At 36.5% G+C, this 12526-nt stretch overlaps 1 long non-coding RNA gene across 1 annotated transcript; it reads left to right on the top strand.

Moving 5' to 3' along the window:
- The first annotated feature begins 695 nt into the window (after nucleotides 1-695).
- Nucleotides 696-11794, top strand: LOC149558659 (uncharacterized). The gene is made up of 3 exons (XR_016365054.1): nucleotides 696-796; nucleotides 10818-10875; nucleotides 11032-11794. It is a non-coding gene; the product is annotated as an uncharacterized LOC149558659 (long non-coding RNA).
- Nucleotides 11795-12526: the final 732 nt, after the last annotated feature.

Below are 12526 nucleotides of genomic sequence, written 5' to 3'. Positions count from 1 at the left end.
AGAAGATGATACAATTCCTCTCAAACAAACAATATTGGAGTTGTCAGTTGACACTTCCAGTAATGACAAATGCAAATTGAATTTTTTGACAACTTGCAGAGGGAATGATAACATTTGTATAGCTAAACAAAATTCAATACCTCATAATTCAAATCAGCTAAACCCTTGCACCTAATAACACAAGTACTAGTTACACGACTTATAAATTGTGAAATTTTTAAGAACTCTCAAATTTTAAAAAAAGTTCAAATTTCACAATTAAGTGGACCACAATAAACACTCACAAGAATGCAAAATCAACACTAAAACCTATAGAGTGGGACATATCTCCAAAGTACTTCCAACTATTTCCTTGTTCCCTCCTTCCCTCTTTGAATACTATCTAAATTTTTTTTTTTTTTTTTTTGGGGTGTAATTAGATGGGTTCATAGGAAACAAAATCAATTTCCACCCCAACGTTTTTCTCCGCCCCAGGCTGCATGCCATAAATATCTTCCAATTAACCATTGACCAAACGCCAGTTGCAACATTCGATTGGATCGCCGAGCACCGCTAAGCCTGCCGATCCCATCGTCAGCGGCATAGTCTAGAAAGTAGTTGACGTGACATCCGAGGCTCTGCCATCGCCACGACAGCCAAAATCTCTCGATCTTTCCTTCTATATATTCCCTTTTGATCCCTTTTATTTATTCTTTGTCATTGGCATCGGGCATCGGGCATCGGCGGCGTTGTGGATGGAGGTCAAGATCTTATTCCTAGGCGGGATTAGGGTCGAATTCGATGCCTGGACGTACAGGTCTGTACTGGTTTTAAACTTCGCTTTACATTTTGCCTTTTCAATTTCGATCTGTTCTTGATACGCAGTGGGACGGTCCTAGCAGTTGTTTTGATTATTTAGCGCTTGACATATGTGATATGTCGAGTTTGTGACTGTAAATGGGTTTTCGGCTGTAGAGGAGAAGGTTCTGGACTCTTTTCTGTGCGAGTCAGGGAGGGTTTTTAATAGGTTTCATGTGTAGAATTTTATGAATATTTGATATAGGCACGTTATATAGGTACTTGTGGGGCTTCTTCTTTTGGAATGTTTGGTAATTTTGCGACGATTTTTTTCGTCCATTTCGAGTTTCTGAAATAGATCTGTTATTACCTAGACCTCACAATTTGTAATTTTCTTCAGGTTTCTTTCTTTGAATACTGTCAGTCTCCTTGAAATGAAATAAGATTGTCTTTGCACTTCTTTTAATTTTCCTACGCTTATTCGAATTGATCTGTAGAATTTGTGATTATTATCGGTTTCGGATTGTAGAGGAGAGCGAGGCTTAAAGTTCTCGCTTAAGAGAGAAGGGGCTAAGTAACGGCCAGTCGAGTAGAACAGCCAGAGGTGGTAAATTGGGATTTCTGGCTTCCTTTCATAGTGCATATTTTTTTTATATGGTCCACGCTTACGAGTCAATGGTTCTTGTGTAGAGGTTTTCAGGTACGCTTCAGAGGTAATTTTGTCTTACTGTTTCGGAATTAGTGGTAATTTGTGCGATGGCTCTTTCTTGTTCCTCGAGGGCTTCTAACCGAGGTCGGTGATGCCGATGTCTCTTAATCGTGAGCTTGCTGATATAAATGGTTGCTACTCTTATGACCGACGTGATTTTATAGATATATCTTAACCGAAGTGCCTTCAAGGTGTCTTTTTTGGAGTATTTTTTCTTTTCGTACGAGGGTCTTTTGTTTTCATTCTTGAAAGTTTTCTACACGGAAACTTATATATTTTTGAAACTAAGGGTCGTTTATTAGGGCTTGGTTATCGCAGCTGTCTTTTTTTTATAAGGTACCAGTGTCTTATATTTTCAAATCTGTATTGTTGTTTTGACATGTGTTTTTAGATTCGTAGGTTTTCACTTTTGAGTGCCGGAGGATTCTTTACTTTCAGGTTATAATTTTTCTGGGTATCAGTAATCTGTACTTAATTTAGGTGTATAAGGCTTTTGAGGGTTTGTTTAATGGGTGATTTGTAGGGTTCGGATTTACTTGCGGTCATAAATTTTCTGGTTAAAGTAATTTGTACGTAATTTTAGGCGTACAAGGCTTCGAGGGTTTGTTTAATGGAGATTTGTAGGGTTATGAGCAGGAATTTATATATTATGTAGCTTTTTACATCAGTCATATTTTGAGGGTTTGTTGTATACAGGAGTTGTATCTTACTTGTGTATCCACAATACAATTTTATCAAAATTAGTGTTTGTTTAGGGAAATGGTTGGTCTCTAATTGGGTACTTGGGGTCTTGAAACTTCTTGTTTCTGTTATTTATTTTTAAGCTTTCGAAGTTTTGATTGGGAGGTTTAACTTAATTTTTTTTGGTGTACCATGACTAGTTTTGGAGGTCTGGAAAAGATTGATATTCTAAACTTGTCTCGAGAGTTGATTTTTATTTAATTATTTAAATTGCGCCCAGATCGCATACTGGCACTGTCTGATGGCTTCTATTGTACAATACATGGATTACAATATTATTGTTAGTTATTTCTTTCCCTTCAAACTTGTGATGAATTATTTCAAAGTTCTCTGCTTCTCTTGTACATCATATGTATTATTATCTGTTGCATCTTTACCGTCCATCTTTTTGCCGATTTATTTCTTCGTTCTACTTTAATTGGTCACATTATGCCTGTAAAACTATATATTTCGTTATCATCCATGGGACCGTATTTCATATTTGAGGTTTTTGTTATGAAGGATGTATGACCTACGCAAATTACTTTCCCTTTTTTTAAGAGCATTTGTTTGTTCTATGTTGAAGTTATCCAGTATGCCTTCAAATACCACATGGTTCTTCGTGTTTTTTGTTTATGCTGTAGCCCTTATGAAAATTATTTTCCTTTTATTTTTTAGGCTTGAATATATTACATGGACAGCAGTCTTATGTCAATGGCTTGATATCTTCATTTCAATTAGGTTACTTAATAGGTTTTTTAAGGATACCTTAATATCTTCAATTTATGCTTGATGATTTGTATTCGCCATTAATTGTCAACAAATCGGAAATCTATTCTATTGGAACTTATGTTTTTTAATTAGAATCCCAGTCCTTACTTTCTTTTGCTGATGCTTCATTTTCACTTCCCTTTGTAGATTTGTGACGAGTATGTGTTGAAATAGAATATTTGTTTAACTTGTCTGTCGTTGTATTCCTCTAATGGCAACTGCTGAAGGGATGCATAGGAATATGTAAAAAAGTTCGGATTTGCCGTCATGGATGGGTATTATTACCTCACAGTTAAATAAAATTGCCCTTTGTTGGATTATGCGATAAATGTACAGTGAAGGGTTGAATGCGTTTTTGAGAGGGCTTTTGAAAGATTGTAGAGAAGTAACTGGCTTCAGCTGCATTTCGCTTTTTTTACTGATTTTGGGATAGTATCTTGAGAGGGGTTTTGTTGATAGATGGTTGAATTTGTTGTTAAGAACGTTTTTAAAAACTTTTACCACCTGGCTTTCTTGGATCATCGACATGGAGAGGGTATTAGTGTTTTCTATCTTTATCTTTTAGTTCCGCTTTTTGTTGGTATATATGCATGAAAGGTATTAGGTTAAGGGTTGAAAGCGTGAAGAGGATTACTCGACTGCTTCGGTTTCATTGTAGATTATTTTACAGGGTTCTGGGTTTCATCTTCAAAGGGGTTTTGTTAATTTGGTGAATTCTCCTTGTAATCTGAAAATAAACGCCCCTCCAGCATTGGAGTAGGCGAGGAGTTCCTGTAAACTGAGCTTGAATGATGCTCTGTTATAAGAATCTATTTGTTATAACGTTGGCTCGACTTTACTATTTAAGTTGCTATGGTGCTTATTAGGAATTGTATTAGTGCACATGATATTTTATTGAATTGTGAGGGCGGTACGCTGACATGCTTGTGTCTGTATTGTATTTTGACAATGGTAAGTGGCTGCATGCCGTTGGTTTATTTTGGTAGAGTTGCTGGTAGAGCAAAAGCATATTTGAATGTGATTGTAGTTATGCATTCGATTGGAAAATGATTATTAATTTTCTATGATCTTTTGTGGTTTACAGGAATTGCACGGACAAAAGAGAATTAGAAATCTCGTCGTGGAGGGAGGAGTAGCTCTACATGTGCGAAAATGATAGCATGTTGTTAATCAACTTTGTGAACAAGTATTTATGGTGCTATATGCAGCGGCCGATGGATCATTAGAAAAATGAACAATTAACGTTTTGTCTTATGAATTATATATATGATTCACTAGAGACTATTATTTTAGATGCATCTTTAATGCATGGGCGCCAGGCCAGATGAATTATTTTGTTCTGGTTTGTAAGGAACTATTTATCAATCGGACAGAGCTATCAATGTTTCTAGCTCGTCTCAGGCTGTTCTGTTTTGAGAAATTCTGAATGTTTGAATTTCTTCAGGCATGTAGCTAGAAAGGATCTTACCTCGTTGGGTGCGCTCACGGGGTCGGTCCACAAGTAATAAAATACTTTTTGTTTGTGGTTTTGGCAGGGGGCTTTACCCCTGCCTGTGTGTTTGTGTTCTTTTTTTTTTGTACTCGACTCTTTTGATTGTAATGCTTGTTTGTTACAGATTGTGTCATGGTGGCGAGTTTTGTAAGAATTGATTACGTGGTGAATATGCACTCAAAGATATATTGTGGGATCTAGCACATTATGGATGATGGATAGAGAAAAATGCGGTTATCTTCGAAGACGAAGATTAACTTAGGCATATCCTATGCTTGATTTGGGGAGTTAAATCCTCCTATAATTGCTATGAAAGGAGATGGACTGGCTATTTTATCTTTGAGCTAAGGCATTGCAATAATCTCGTCAATACCAATTGGAGGCTTCACAACAATTTTAACCGTGTCATTGATGAAACAGGTGGGTTCTTTCCTATTGCTAAAATTTGTTTTAAAATGAATCTGGCAAAGAGGCTATTGGCTATATTATACCCCGTATTAAAAATGGCACTCATGTCTTAAACAAATGTCGTCAAAAGGCTGATGATACGTGGACAGGGATTTTTCTGGTCATTAACAGGTATCTTTTTTTAAAGACATACGAGCTATGCGATGTTACGATATATCCAATGTAAGTGGTATATATTTGTAGGTACAAAATATCATCTTCACGATACGTTGTCCTAAGAGTATAGATGAAATGGAAAGCAGTCATAATTTGCTAAATTTTGTCACTATTAGTAAGGCGATAATAAATTTATATGTTATTCAATTTTGATACACAAATCATCGACAGTAATATCATAAATTGATAATCGAAAACTAAATAATTCATTCGTGCCAAAGCTCCATCAAGCTATCATTAATACCAAGACTGTAAAAACATTGTTATTCGTCTAAATCGATTTAGATTTTTTATATTAATTCTTTAGTTCTTGCAATTATAGAAGTAGATTTGGTAAATAGTTCAAGGGAAAAAGTTGAAATCATGGATGGTTATTTGTCACACTCTTATTTTCTCGGGTCGAAACTTTTTGACAGCTAAATGCTAATGTCAGAAATTTGTGTCTTGGCTTGGCAAATGTGTTGCAGTCTCCTCCCATATATTCTGAACCTCTTCTTTTTCCTTGATCATCAAGATTCAACTTTTGTTGCATGGCTCTTGCCTTGGTAGTCAGGATGGGCAGGTTTCCTGAGATTCAAGTCTCTCAATAAAGTCTTTATGGCTTTCGTTAAATCTTAAAGTAAATCGGAAAATGTGTTAGTGTTAGATGTCTAGTAATCTTTTTTGTATTATTTTGTTCTTTCAAGTGGAAACACTTGGTTCTGAGTAGTAGGCTTAAGCGCTCATGAAAGCCTTGTTTACTATTATTAAGGGGTTCACGTTTGTAACTGTTTCATTTAATTCTTATTCATTTGTTTCTTATGCACTCTAGATTTATGTTCAAACTTTGGAGGTGCTCGGGTGGATTTTGGCCTTCTTTTCACAAGAAAAGATGTTTTGTCATGTTTTTGATTTTTCGTATGAAAAACTAAAAGTACATAATGAAATGTTATAAGGATGTTTGCTTAGCAAATGTCATCGATTTCAAGTTACTTGCACTAATACTTGAATCTTGGGATGTATCACGTGTTTTAACTTTTTATTGTCACGGGGAAAAATTTTCTACATTTGTGATGTCCCTGTTGTTGTTGTAAAGTTGGAGGTTTGTTCAGCAAGAATCATCAATTCCAATTTCTTGCACTCATGCTTGGATATGTATCTACTATTGAATTGTTGAACAGTTGTAGATAGAATGTATTATTGTCATGGGAAAAAAATTATTTTCACTTGTGATTCGTGTCTTTTGTTTAAAGAAAGTTGGTATCAGTTGTAACGTGTGTGAGTGCGGGATTTTATTACCGTGACTTTGGGCATTAATTTGGAAGGTATTTGTAAGAGTTCTTTTTGATGATTAATTGTGCGGAAAGATCGAATGTTGTTAACTTGGTATGACCACAAATTCAGCAGCATGTATCTCAGTTTATATTTGGTACCAGAGCCTTACTCTTCAGCAGGGCAGAAACTATTTCTTATTAAAATTCTTGGAGACCACGGCGCCTGATGTCTCATGCAATTGGAAGAAACAGCTAACTGCATCCGGGGCAGGTAACTGCTTTTCAGGACCACATGGAACAGTTGCCCTGCAGAAACTATTTCTTATTAAAATTCTTGGAGACCATGGCGCCTGATGTCTCATGCAATTGGAAGGAACAGCTAACTGTATCCGGGGCAGGTAACTGCTTTTCAGGACCACATGGAACGGTTGCCCTATCTTCCGACTTTGGACATGATCAGTTGCTGGCTCGACAAGGCTCGATAAAGTTTTGATTAGCTGCCGATGTAATGGGTTAATTACAACCCAAAATTGTTTGTTGGTACCCTGTTCTGCAAAACTCTTCTGAAGGTGGTGCTGATTGCCAAACCCAGTCCATGGTATCAGTCTTACTAGATCATCGTTTGGAAGAATATTTTTCAATTGGCTGATTTATATGGAGAGTTTTAAGTGCAATGGTGAGTTTGTGATTGCAGTATGAGCAAGAGCAACAGTGAGCCACTTCAATTTCCAGCTTGCCTCTGAACGTTTATGCTGGTCTCTTCTGCTATCTACATCTGAAATGTTCTGTTCTTGGGCATGTAGCTTAAAGTATAAGGATCCTACCTTGATGGGTGCGCTCATCTGGGTGATCCACAGTAATAAAATAGAATGCTTTTTTGGGTTTCGGCGGGGGCTTACCCTTGCCGGTGGGTGTGTTTTTTTTTTTTTTACCATGCAACTGTGAGGAGTGGTCTTTTGCGAATGATTCAAGATGTGTGACGGTGACTTTTTGTTTTCTCTTAACAATTAGCTTTATTCTTGTCGGTGGGTGTTTAACTTATGTTTTCTGTGCTCTGGGACTGGTATTGGTGCAGACAATTCACATGGGCGTATTATATATCTGTTCTGTACACAGCTGAGATTAACATACGTTCTATACTTCTTATATGTACTGAAGAGACACGTATTAGCTATCATCTTTGGTGTAGTCATTACCGAGTTTGATTGAATAGCTATTTTGTTTGGTGGTCATTTAATAATTATTGAATTTGATTAAATCTCTTTTATTTTACACATTATCACAATAACGATTATATATGGGATGGAAAGCTCGCAGATGCTACTCAAGGATTATTGACGGTCACGGTCATGTCCAATGATAGATCAGGTGTGTTAATCATTATTTACTTTCAATTTATATTATATGTGAAATCTGGGGTGGTTTGTGGTAATAGTTTATTGCTGGTGAATTTGGTTTGGCTCATTTGGGTTTCCAAGTTAGTATTGTAAAGTTGTGAAGCTTGGTCATCTGTTGGAAGGCTTCCAAGTAAACGTGTTTTCAAATTGTTTGGCGTCCGTGCTCCTTCAAAGAGATCTGGGTGAATTTCTCATTTCACTTTTCGTGGGGAAGCATTGGATCTCGTACAAGTTTGGTTGGAAGAGATCTGGAAGACTTCGTGATTAAACTCTTTTTAGGGAAATATAGGTATGATACAATTAATTTTCATTGGAGAAGTTGGGATATAATATCACATTAGTGCAGAGTAATCTTTTGGACCATTTTAAGATGGATGGATGGATGGAAAAAATGCTATCTTGAATAGTTTTCTGGCTTACAATGCAACTCGCTTTATAACGTTAAAATAAAATACATGGCATATTATTCTGATAGAATAATTAACATTGGAAAATATGTGCCTGAATGTTGGGTTAGGGTGGAAATAGTACTCTTTTTAAAGTAGATGTAAACGTAGGTAGTTGCTTTTTTGCATTACCATGAATATTGAATACTGCATTCCAACATCACTGCCACATTATGGACTGTACTATATAAGCAAATTTGACGTGCATTACTTATAGGTGAGGATATATGATATCTTGTAAAGTGGGATATCAGAGCTTTTTTAAAAATGGTATAAATATTTGACTGAAACAACACTTGTAACGCAGGCGAACGCAACGAAGAGATTAAATGATAAACTATGGAGAGAAGGCGGTAAAACAATCTTATTTCGTTCATTTTCAAAGAGGGGACAAATCAATGCTGTACTTAATTTATAGGTTATTCAGTCACACAATGATGTGTATCTAGTCAAATTAGATGCGGACGTTCTTTTCGTTTGCGTTGGAATGGATATCTGAATATGTTAACGATGATGGAAGGCGTGGGTGCAGCTCAGAAAAATACTAAAGCAGCATAAATCTCAACGCTACAAACATCAACTGCTCCATTTCTTTCCTGTTGGGCTCTTCATGCGATTCTGAGCCACTTGCTTGTTCGCACAGTTCCTGCCCTTGCATGTATACGACGCATCTCAGAAAAACACTAAAGCAGCATATATCTCAACGCTACCAACATCAACTGCTCCATTTCTGCCCTGTTGGGCTCTCATGCAATTCCGAGCCACTTGCTTGTTCGTACAGTTCCCGTCCTTGCATGTATGCGACGTATCTACTGCCTACTCAATGCTCTTTTAATTCTCATCTCGAAATTTGAGAAATTTCTGTGCTATCACACATGTTTGGCCAGTTTAACCTGTGACCCATTGTTGACCTTACAGTGTCCATGGTGGAGGGCGAATTTCTTTATTTTGAATGTGATGATGGTTATGGTGCCTACCACAATTATTAGGCTTCTCAATGGTTATCAGAGTCGTGAATGCAAGCGGACAGGATTGTCTTATGGAACTGATTAGTGGTGAAAATAGTGGGGTTCACTTTTAAGTGGGTAGAGAGGGCCAAAAGAACCATTCTACTTTGAGATGTTTACAACCAACAGGGTTCGGTTGTAACTACAGTTTTAAAGTCTAGAACATCCGATTAGGGTCTTAGGCCTGTTAGTTGTGCATTGTCTTTTGATTTTCGGACAGACCAGTTTATCTTCGGAGCGATCTCTATATATATTTTATTGCCACATTCTGAAGTCAAGTTTAAATATCTGATACTGTTAATAGGAGGAGGTTATTCTACTTTTAAATGTTTGCAGCTGTGGGATATGGCATTGAGCAAACACATCGAGCGTGTGTATGGTAGAGCTGAATGTGTGGCTTGTGAAGTGGGTTATTGGTAGAATGTGCAGTCAAGTGGAGAGAGGTTGAGAGGGCTGAAATGGAGCAGTTGATGATGATAGATTTTGGTGCTTTCGCCTGGATACAGATCCATGATATAGAACTTACGAGCATTGAACTTTTGATACGTGCTGAAGGCATTGAACTTTTGATACGTGCTGAAGGCATTGAACTTTGAAGCTGAAATTTTTGCCATTCATCTGCAACAATTCCATCATATGAAAAAGCTTCAGAGTGATCTAATGTTTCAAGGGAAAGGTAAGCTCTTCGAGTATGAATCTGTAATTGGTATTATTGCAATATTAGTTAATTGTTAAAATGTAATAGTAGTGGCTTTTCAGAGAATGCTGTCTATCGTGTTAATTGCTGATAAATAGGTATATTATTTTTCTGGTGCTGTTCAATCGTCAGTGTATTGGAATTTATTATATTTGTCTTTTTATTAAAAAATTTATACAATCTTGGAATTTGTTCAAATTAGTTTTGTACGGAACTTCCTAGGCCAAGTAGAATATTGGGCTTGGGCAAGGGAGCTTTCAATGGTTGATAAAAACATGAATTCGCTCAAAATAATTTATATCAGTATAATAGTTATTTTTTGGTTTTCCGTTTGAATGAACAGAAAAGCTGCAGGCGTTAGGGCAGCAACTTTCAAGATTGCAAGAAAATGCGGCTGGGTTAAATTCTATCGTTTAGTCGAAGTGTCCTGGTGGTTATAATATTTTGACTCTCTAAACAATTATTTTTTCAGGTAATCATCGTATATTTTGATTGTGGAAGCATTTATTTATTAGGTAATCAGCATATTTTAGAGGCGCTCGACATGTTCATATGTTACCGATGAAAAAATCCGAGTACGTGGTGTTCAGTGCAGCAAATGTGAATAAGGGTGGATGTCTATGTTTTGGCCATACGACAGGTTGTCATATTTTAGTCTGATTTATTTTATTTATATTGATACAAAGAACTCGAGTATATAACAATTTAATTACGATAGTTGTGTTTTATAGGATGTGTTTTCGATGCATACCTGCTATGATGATTACTGTTCAAAAATTGTGGAGAAATAGCATTCGAGTAACGTGGAGCTTGATTATAGGTGTCTAGCAGCGATTGCTTTGCACGTGTTTGGAAAGGATCAATGTCAAATTAAATCCTTTATGAGTCCTGATTTTTTGGGATAACTAAGATATGTTTTTGTAGGCGAATCATTTCCGGAGCGTGGGTTGCAGTAGCAGCATACGACAAACGAGGGCAAACGGTACCTTGGAAGATTTCTCATAGCTTCATTTCATTTGTTCCATGTACGTATCATTTCATCGAGTATTAGTTGCATAATTAGTGTTTTGCTTTCATATAAAATTATCGGCTTTTCTTTTTATCAACTGGTTGATCTATGATTGAATTTGTTTAGCAGGCTGTACTTGAGAACGGACATGCGCCGGATTATGCCAGTTCTTTCCTAATCAAGCTGTGAGCAATGTGTGTATTGCATGGTTGACTATTTGTTATTTTCTTCTCCCGACCACTTCCCGAGCAAACACCATCAGAAGTATAGGTAACAAGAGATGTGGTCTCGCAGTTTATTGTGTTTTTTCCTGTTCTGAGCACCATGATCCTGTCTGTGATCCTGTCTAAGAATTACCCTGTGTAAGATCAGTTGTCTGCAGCACAATTTAGATATCAGAGTACGATCTGTATTGTTGGCGTTTGAGTTGATAAATGGCTCTCCCAATATTCTTCTACGGAGCGCAATGTACCTTTTTGTCTTGTGTTGCTCTGCACAGGTCTTTAATGTCGGGTGGTCGTTTATTACCTTGCTTTGTTCTCAATCTTACCATCGCCTCCAATGCTTGGTATTTCCTCCATGTTTTGCCCACCAATCGTGATCAACTCGTCCGTTAATCACGAGTACCCCATACGTTCATATCTATCAGTCGAAGTGTAATAAACAAGGTAGACATATTTGACCCCGGGACCATCGTGGTGTTTAACCTTCTTCACGTATCCTTTTCACCTCAAACGTAAAATTTAGTGGAATTTTTAATCAATTGAAAAATATCATACTGTGTCTAGTATATTACTAAGTGCATCTCCTTTTTTCACCTGTTCATTTATTGTAGAAATGTATTGAAAAAGACCTTATTCTACTAATGGAATGTTCTCTCCCTTTATTGCCCTATTGCAATTTTAAGCGCGTCGCATATACACAGCACTTTATTGCTTAATTGAATTTTCTTCCTATTGCAATCTTAAAATAGGTGCACTAACAGGTGCTGGTTAGTAGCTATTCTCACCTCTCTCTCTCCCTATTGCAATCTTAAAATTGGTGTTTAAAATTTATAATAAACATCATATGAAAACCTTTTGTTAAAATAGGTGCACTAACAGGTGCTGGTTAGTAGCTATTCTCACCTCTCTCTCTCCCTATTGCAATCTTAAAATTGGTGTACTACTAGGCGCTGGTAAATAGCCGTTTTATAATAAACATCATATGAAAACCTTTTGTCTCTGTTGAAGTACTCTTCTTTTTCCAAATTGACCTCTCCCTTTGTACCTATTGCAATTCAAATAGGCATTAACAATAAATTCAATTACATGCACTAATAATACCTTTTGTCACATTATTGAAGTACTCTCTTATTCCAAATTGACCTCTTCCTTGGGCTTGTTGCAATTCAAATAGGTGCACTAACAATAAATACTAATAATAAATTCAAATAGGTGCACTAATAATATGTGTTGGTCATTCGTCATTTTGTAGATAACCATCATTTGATTATCTTTCGCCACTTTTATAAAAGAATGTGAACTGAAAGTAAGTATTTTGTCAATAATTCCATTTTTATAAGTATTTTGTCAATAATTCCATTTTTAAAAATAAAACATAATGACCATTTGCCACTTTTGTA

The sequence above is a fragment of the Cupressus sempervirens genome, chromosome 5 (assembly GCF_028749045.1).
Source record: "Cupressus sempervirens isolate cs-2001-9-10 chromosome 5, ASM2874904v1, whole genome shotgun sequence".
NCBI classification, from domain to species: Eukaryota; Viridiplantae; Streptophyta; class Pinopsida; order Cupressales; family Cupressaceae; genus Cupressus; species Cupressus sempervirens.
This window is presented reverse-complemented; position numbering and strand designations above follow the sequence as displayed.